Genomic DNA, 7,975 nt, shown 5'->3' on the forward strand with positions numbered 1-7,975 from the left:
CATACATCTGACAAGGAACTTATATGTGTAATACCTAAAAATGAATACAATTGAACTATGAAGAGAGAAATCAATTAAATAGTGGTAAAAATATGAAATGACAAACCACAAAAGAGGATATATAAGTGATATATAAATGACTAATAAGTATTTGGAAAGACCTTAATGTCAGTAGACATTAAGCTGCAGAAAATGCCATTGGGCATTAGAAAAAAAGCACATTAAAATCAAAGTGAGATACTACTTTACACTCAATGGGAGGAAAAAGATTATAGAGACAGACAATACTCCATGTCACTGAGGACATGGAGCACATAGAACCTTCCTGCATTGCTGGTAGGAGTATAATGTTACTGCTATTTATGCTAGTAGTTTCTCATAAATATGTACTTACCATATGATCCATTAATCCCATCAAAGTATTTATCCAAAATAAATGAAAACATGTATCCAAAGACTTGTACACAAATGTTCATAGAAGCTTTTCAATATATACATAATATACCTCAAATCAGAAACTAATGTTTATCAAAAGGGAATGGATCAGTTATGGTCTACCTATATAATGGAATACAACTTAGCAATAAAAATGAAGAATCTACTGATACATGCAACACTATGGACGAGTCTCTTAAGTATTATGATAAATGAAAGAGGCCTGATACATTCCATTTGTATGAAATTCTAGAAAATCCAAACTTTTCTTCAGGGACAGAAGGAAAATTAGTGCCTAGGGCTAGGAAGAAGAGATTAATTGCAACAGAATATAAGAGAAATTTTGAGAGTTATGGAAATGTTCTGTGTCTTGATTGAGGTGATGCCTACTACTGTATACATTTCTCAAAACCTATACAACTTTTACATTTAAAATGGAAGCATGTCTAAAATATGTCACAAAGGGCCGGGGATTTACCTCAGTGACACTGTGCCTGTCTTGCAAGCACAAGGTCCTGAGTTCGAGCCCCAGTACCTAAAAATAAATAAATAAATAAATAAATATGCCACAAAAAGCCTTGCTAAAAACTCCACAGGATGGAGTCAGGTTGGCTATCACAATGTGATTCCTAGTAAAGAGAAGGAGGTCCAAGGAACCTCCACTTGAGGTGGGGCCAGAGGCAAGTTGAAGGTCCTACTCAATACCGCTCCCATTCTTGATCCTTCGTAGCTTTCTTATACCCATGTAGAGAGCACTGCTGTCATCAGCCACAGCTTCTCAAGGTGTAACCTCAAGGGAGAAGGGTTCAGGGAATAGAAATCACCCTGTTCTGCTTATAGCTCTCTCAGGAATACTCAGCATCATTTATTGATGATGCTTTCCCTTATTCTCTTCTTACAATTCTGAGTGTAACTCCTGTAGTACAGGTCTACAAAGGAAGGAGCAAAAGGAGTTGAAAGGCTGAGGCTGTTCCCAGCTTTCAGATCTAGTACACAGCATGATGGGACCCTGGAAGCATAGGTCAAAGCCTCTACTCCCAACCGCTGGAGCCCATCTATTCATCCAGGCTCTCCTCACCCTAATCAGAATCAGCCTTGGGCTCTTGTTTAGAACAGATGGGACTGAGACCCAGGAGACAGGGTCTCTGCTCTCCAGCTACATCAACAGGGCCCAAAATTCAGAATCCCATTAAGTCATTTTCTCTGTAATTCAAATACAAAAGAACTTTCAAGAAACGCCCAGCATTCCTACTATTCCTGATGTGCTATAAATATGTAATTTATGGGGGAAAATGGAAACTCTGAGTCACATTCAAATGAAGAGCTATTTGAAGGAAATAGAAAAATAGCCCACTGTACTGAGGCATGGAGGGAAATAACCATAGTACATCATACTAGTAAATAGGAATGTAAAAACAGCTCCTGATCAGAAGTGTAAATTAAATGTTAATGTGGCCTTCAATTTATTGCAGGCATTTTCATTAGGCATTTTCATTTTCACAACTTGATAAAGTTCCTGATATTAAACCAAAGTCAAATAATTTTTTACATGCTAACTTGAAAGACCTTAAGATCAATGTGCTCAAAGTCTTTGTAAAGAAGAAATATAGGACATTTGTTTCTTGAAGACAGATATCACAGCAGTATAGGTCATTGTCAGTGAAGAGCAAGACCTTTGAGATGGAGCCTGTGGCTGCTGTTTCTTTGGCCTGCCTAGAGCACATGTTCCATGCAGGAAGCCACCTCATTGTTCTCCTGTTTTCAGCAGGCCTCTGCACTGGGAAAAGTGCCTGGCACCCTGACCATATGGTTGCATGAGTACTGGCATCCTGAGCAACCAGGTTTGAAAGCCAACCATCTGGGCTCTTCATGTCCTTCCCAATACTTTTTGAAGTTGAACTAAAGAAAGAGGCACAGCTGGGGAAAGGTGAGCTTAGGCACCTCTGGTGGCTTGTTTCTGGCTGAGTGGGGACAGCCAGTTTTCAAGAAATAGCCCTGATACCCTGGCTTGTTCCCTCAGCCACCAACCTGGTGGCTTGCCAGGGTTTGGCTACATGTGAGATCACAGGCAAGACACTGTTTCAAGGAATCTGTACTCTGTTTTGTTCTTGATTCTATGCTAAAGTCACAGAACGAAAGAGCTTTCAGGTGCTATTTACAAACAGTGCACCATGTTTCACAGCTCCTACTCTCTCAGGTACATTATGCAATTCATTTTGTTCAATCCTGACAACACTATGGAAGTCAGTGCTATTATTAATCATCATTTTACAGATGAAAAACAAAAACCAAACAAAATTTGAGGCTCTGAGGTGTTAATTAGCTTGCTCTTTATCCCATCATCACAGCTTCTTCCATTACTCTGAGGGAAACTAGAACTTTGCTTGCTATGGATTTGGACTGTTTGCCGACTGCGCTCATGCAGGCACATAAACCACAAAACGAATATAAATGAAAAGCCTGATATAAATGTTTCCCCTTTTTAAAATGGAGCTGGCAACTGGGAAGCTGAGCCCAGGACCTGCGGCCTGCCAAGCATGCCCATTGGATTGGTCCTTTAGAAAGGGGACAGTTTGGTGGCATTAAGTACATTTGTACTGTTTTGCAACCATCATCACAATCTATCTCCAGAATATTTCAATTTCCCAAAATGAAACTCTGTAGCCAAGAAACACTGATTTCCCTTCACCAGCCTCTGATAATTGCTATTCTGCTTTCTGTTACTGTAACTCTTGACTATTTGGGGCACCTCATATAAGTGGTAGAGCACATCTGTTTGGGGGGTGATATTGAATTTGGGGCATGTGCATGCTAAGCACATGTTCTGTACTGAGCTGCAGCCCCTGCCATGCTTTTCATGTTGATTTTTCAATCCTTCCAAGTCCTAAATAGGCCCCATTTGCTGAGCATTTTACTAGACTTCATGGGGGTCTCTAAAATATAAAGTCTGACCACAGCCACTGAAATCACCCAGTGGAGCTATGAAGGCAAGGCCAGCTTCCAGGAAACAGTGTATGGTGAGCATGGTACTGGTTTGGAGCATGGTACATGGACGTGGTAGATCAGAGAGGAAGAGTTTGGATTAACTAAGTCACAAGTACAGGTGAGTAGGCTGGCAGGTTCCAGTCCAAACCAAAAGGCAACAGCAAGCTGATCTTCTGAGGACAGAGCAATAACTGTAGATCTGAACCAGACTTTTGCTTGTCCCCGCAAGCCACACACACAGGTGAAGATTTCCTTTTCTCCTATTGTAAAACAGACATGAAATAAAAAATTATAATAATGCCAGAGCAGGAGGAACTGTTGTTCTTTGTAATTATCTCGGAAAATAGCTGAAGCAACTCTTTCACGCAAGTTTGTATTTTCCTCTGGCAAAAGGAGTTTGTAAACTTCTGAAGTTTGTGTGGTATGTCTTCTCACCAGGGCCAGGGCACACCAACTCTTACCACAGCTGCAGATGGGCTCCTGGAGTCACGATGAGATAAGCCTGCGGGTGTTCCTTCCAGCCAGGCCCTTAGACCAGCAGCAAGGACACCACCCCCACCGCCCGCACCTCCAGGGAGCAAGGGGCCAGGCTAGCTGTGCAATGTCACCCACGACTCTTGCCTGTTCCAAGCTCTTCTGCTCATCCAAGCACAAGTTTCTCCTAGGGACACTCACATACATGTGACTATGAACAGGAAGTTCTACCTTTTCCTCCTTCTTTCCTCCCCTCCCCTCCTTCCTTCCTCCTCTCTTTCTCCCTCCCTCCCTCTCCCGCTATGGTTCGGACATAGACAGAGGATTTCCCCAAAGCTTTGGATGGCCCCCAAAACGGTGTCCTCTACTTCTTCTGGAAGTTTAGTCAGACCTCCAGGAAGGTGACTGGGTCATGGGCACCACCCTGGCAGGGCACTCATGCAGGGCTTATGGGAGGATGGGCTGTTCTGGAAGAGCCTGGCACCTGCTCCATACACACCACACAATGCTCTCAGTGATACCCCCTCCACTGTTCTGCTATCTGCCATGAAGCCTTCAGTAGATGCCAGCACCATGCTCTTAAACAAACAGATCTGTAAGCTAAATAAAACTACTTTCTTCATAACATACCAGCCTCAGTTACTATTGTTATGGCAAAGGAAAACAGGCTAGGATACCTACCACTTTCCTTTAAGATGTAGCAGTTTTATTATAAAGTATCCCCTACGTTTTTTGTGTGTGTTGTTTTTGTTTTTGGTACTGGAGATTGAACTCAGGACCTTGCACTTGCAAGGCAGGTGGTGGCACCACTGAGCTACATCCCTGGCCCTATCCCCTATTTTTAGACAAGAGCATTTCTCAGTGGGTCCCATAAGAGACAGGTTTGATTGTCACTGTCCCATTGCCTCCATTTATGTTAAGAGGAAGTGCAAATGTGGAGGGAGTGAAGCAGCCAGCGAGGGTACCAGGGAGGAGGTGTCTCAGAATCGCAGGATAGGAAGCATGTGAGGATGCAAGGGTGGACACTGCCCTGACGCCTCTATCCTTCCCCAGGCTTAGGCAAGTAGTACTTTATGCTGAATAGAGGCATAAAACACAGCCAAATGCAGAAAGGCAGACTAATGGATTCTTAAAAGGAGCTGAAATTCTGAAGCAAATCTCTGAGCCATTTCTTTCTAATAGTTCTGAGAAATATAAATTAATTTCTGAGGCTTCCCATAGGAGAAGAACCATTTCTATCTGCTATCAAATGGTCCTTGCTATCAGCAGGATATCAATGGTCTCTGCTATGAGCAGTCTGAGGACACAGCTCTGTAATTCACATCTTGAGAAAACCTCCATAAATATTTTCCTCAAACTCAGTAGCATGGACCTGCCCACACCTTGATTTTGGCTCTAACCTCTAGAACTATGGGAGAATAAATATCTGTCTAAGCCATGCAGTTTGTGGCACGCCTTAGGACCACCTTGGGAAATGAAGAGAGTGGGGATTTTGTATTAGACTTTTAGCCTTCCTATAGCTCAGCCCGGAAAACAGTCTGTTATATCATCCACCTTGGAATTAAAAGGTCCCATTCATTCAGGGGACACAGACACTGCCATATCAGGAAAGCACAAGGGACGCAGTGGGCAGCTGTCGTGGATGGCACCATGACTCTAACATTGATCATGAATTGTATGAGCTACTTCAGAGAGGTGGCCCCTCAAGGGACAGCTTAGTGAAAGCAGACATAGAACCAGATGACACGGACATTACTGCCAACTTACAGAAACAACAGGATTTAAAGGAATATTATTAACAACTGTGTAATAACTATATACCAATTAGAGAACAAATGAAATGGGCAGATTCTTCAAAAGATACAAACACAAGAAGATATAATCTGAACCTGCAACAAATGAAGACACTGAATTAGTAATCAAAAAGGGACCCACACAAAGGAGCCAATCGCCCTCATTGGAGGAAAGATAGCCTGCTCAATAAATGGTGTTGGAAAAACTGGATTTCAACCTGCCAGAGATTAAAACTAGACCCATACCTATCACCATGCACTAAACTAAACCTGAAGTGGATTAAAGAGCCAAATATCAAGACAGAAACAGTAAACTTGCTGGAAGATAAGTTAGGTAGAACTCTCAATGACATTGGCATAGGAAAAGACTTTATGAACAAAACTTCAGTAGCACGGGGGCTAGCACAAAGAATCAACAACTGGGACTTCATCTTATTAAAAAGCTTCTGCACTGCAAGAGAAACCATCAACAGAGCTAAGAGACAACCTACAATATGGGAAGAAAATTTTAACAGCTGTACCTCAGACAAAGGTCTACTATCTAGAATATATAAAGAACTGAAAAAAATCAGACCCCCCAAATTCAAAGACCCAATTCAAAAATGGGCATCCGAAATGAACAGACATTTCTCCGACAAAGTAAAAACAGCAAATAAATATATGAAAAAATGTTCAACATCACTTGCCATTCAAGAGATGCAGATGAAAACAACACTGAGATTCCACCTCACCCCACAAAGAATCGCTGCTATCAAGAAATCAACCAATGGGCCAGGGATTTAGCTCAGTGGTTTCGCTGCCTGCTGCACAAGCACAAGGACCCAAATTCGATCCCTGGTACCAAAAAAAAGAAATCAACCAATAACAAATGCTGGCGGTGGTGTGGAGAGAAAGGAACCCTTCTCCATTGTTGGTGGGAGTGCAGACTGGTGCAACCACTGTGGAAATCAGTATGGAGATACCTCAAAGAACTAGGACTAGAGGTCCCATTTGACCCAGCTAGTCCCCTACTGGGTATCTTCTCCAAAGAATTAAAAGAATCATACCACAGCGATATATGTGCACCTATGTTTATAGCGGCACAATTTGTAATAGCTAAGGTTTGGAAACAGCCCAAGTGCCCATCAACTGGAAACTGGATAAAGAAGATGTGGTTTTTTAATAAAATGGAGTACTACTCAGCCGTAAAGAACGAGAAACTAGAGTCATTTATAGCTAAATGGATGTGTATTGAGGCCATAGTCTTAAGTAAAATAAATAGGACACACATGTGTAAATATCAAATAGTATCTCTAGTGTGAGAAACTGAAAGTATAAATAAGGATGAAAATGATTAAAACAAATAATGGATAATTTGAGATAGGAAAAGGTCCAAGGGTGGAGGGGTGGTGGGAGGGGAAGGGGAAAGGGAAGAAAGGAAAGAAAAAATTATGAGAAAGAAAAAAATGGAAACAAAGTCTATGTAAATAGGGAAGGGGGGGGTGAAGGGCACACAGGTAATGGGGAAAAAAAATAAGAACTAAGATACATAATGTTCAGGTACGAACACCCAATGATAAATGTAAATGCACTGGATACTTAAAATGCACCAATTAATATATAAATTAAAAAAAAATTTAAAAGGGACCCACAAAGAAAAGCCACTGTTAAAAGAATCCTTTACCATTTCTTACAAATTCTTTATCATTCACACCTTTACTAGTTCTTCACAGACCCTACCAAAAAACAAAAGAGGGAGAAATAGTTCTCTATTTCTTTTATGAAGCCATTAGTACTCTTGTACCCAAACCAGATAAAACAGCACAAAAAATGGAAAAGCTACAGACCAAAAATATGTTTAGGATGTACTGAGAACACATGACTCAAGCACATAGCTCTACAATTCATGTCTCTGAGGCAATCTCGTTTCCTTAAATTGGGTTATCAATAAGGATTAGGTGGAGAATTTCAAGGTTATAATTTCAGGGACGAATCTGGAGAGCAAATATTCTGCTTTAACAGTAAAAGGCAGGTCCTTACTCTTTGCCAAATTCTAGAGCAGAGGCTATAAATGAGGTCATTTATGAAAATGAAAAGTTTTGTATTTATTGTTAGAAGAGTATCCAGGGAACTGCCACGACCAAACAAGAACTGAAGCTGAAACTTGAACAAAGAATGTGAAGTGAAGAAGAGTTAGTAGATATTTGAAACATATAATTTTATTTACAATTCCTTTTAAAAGAACAAGGAAGAGATTTCTGATTACAGAAAGTTCAAACACTAGATCAAACATGGGAAGACAGGCTTCT

The sequence above is a fragment of the Heterocephalus glaber genome, unplaced genomic scaffold (genome assembly GCF_053883595.1).
Source record: "Heterocephalus glaber isolate CG9 unplaced genomic scaffold, H.glaber_assembly_v1.0 deba00001757, whole genome shotgun sequence".
Classification (NCBI taxonomy): domain Eukaryota; kingdom Metazoa; phylum Chordata; class Mammalia; order Rodentia; family Bathyergidae; genus Heterocephalus; species Heterocephalus glaber.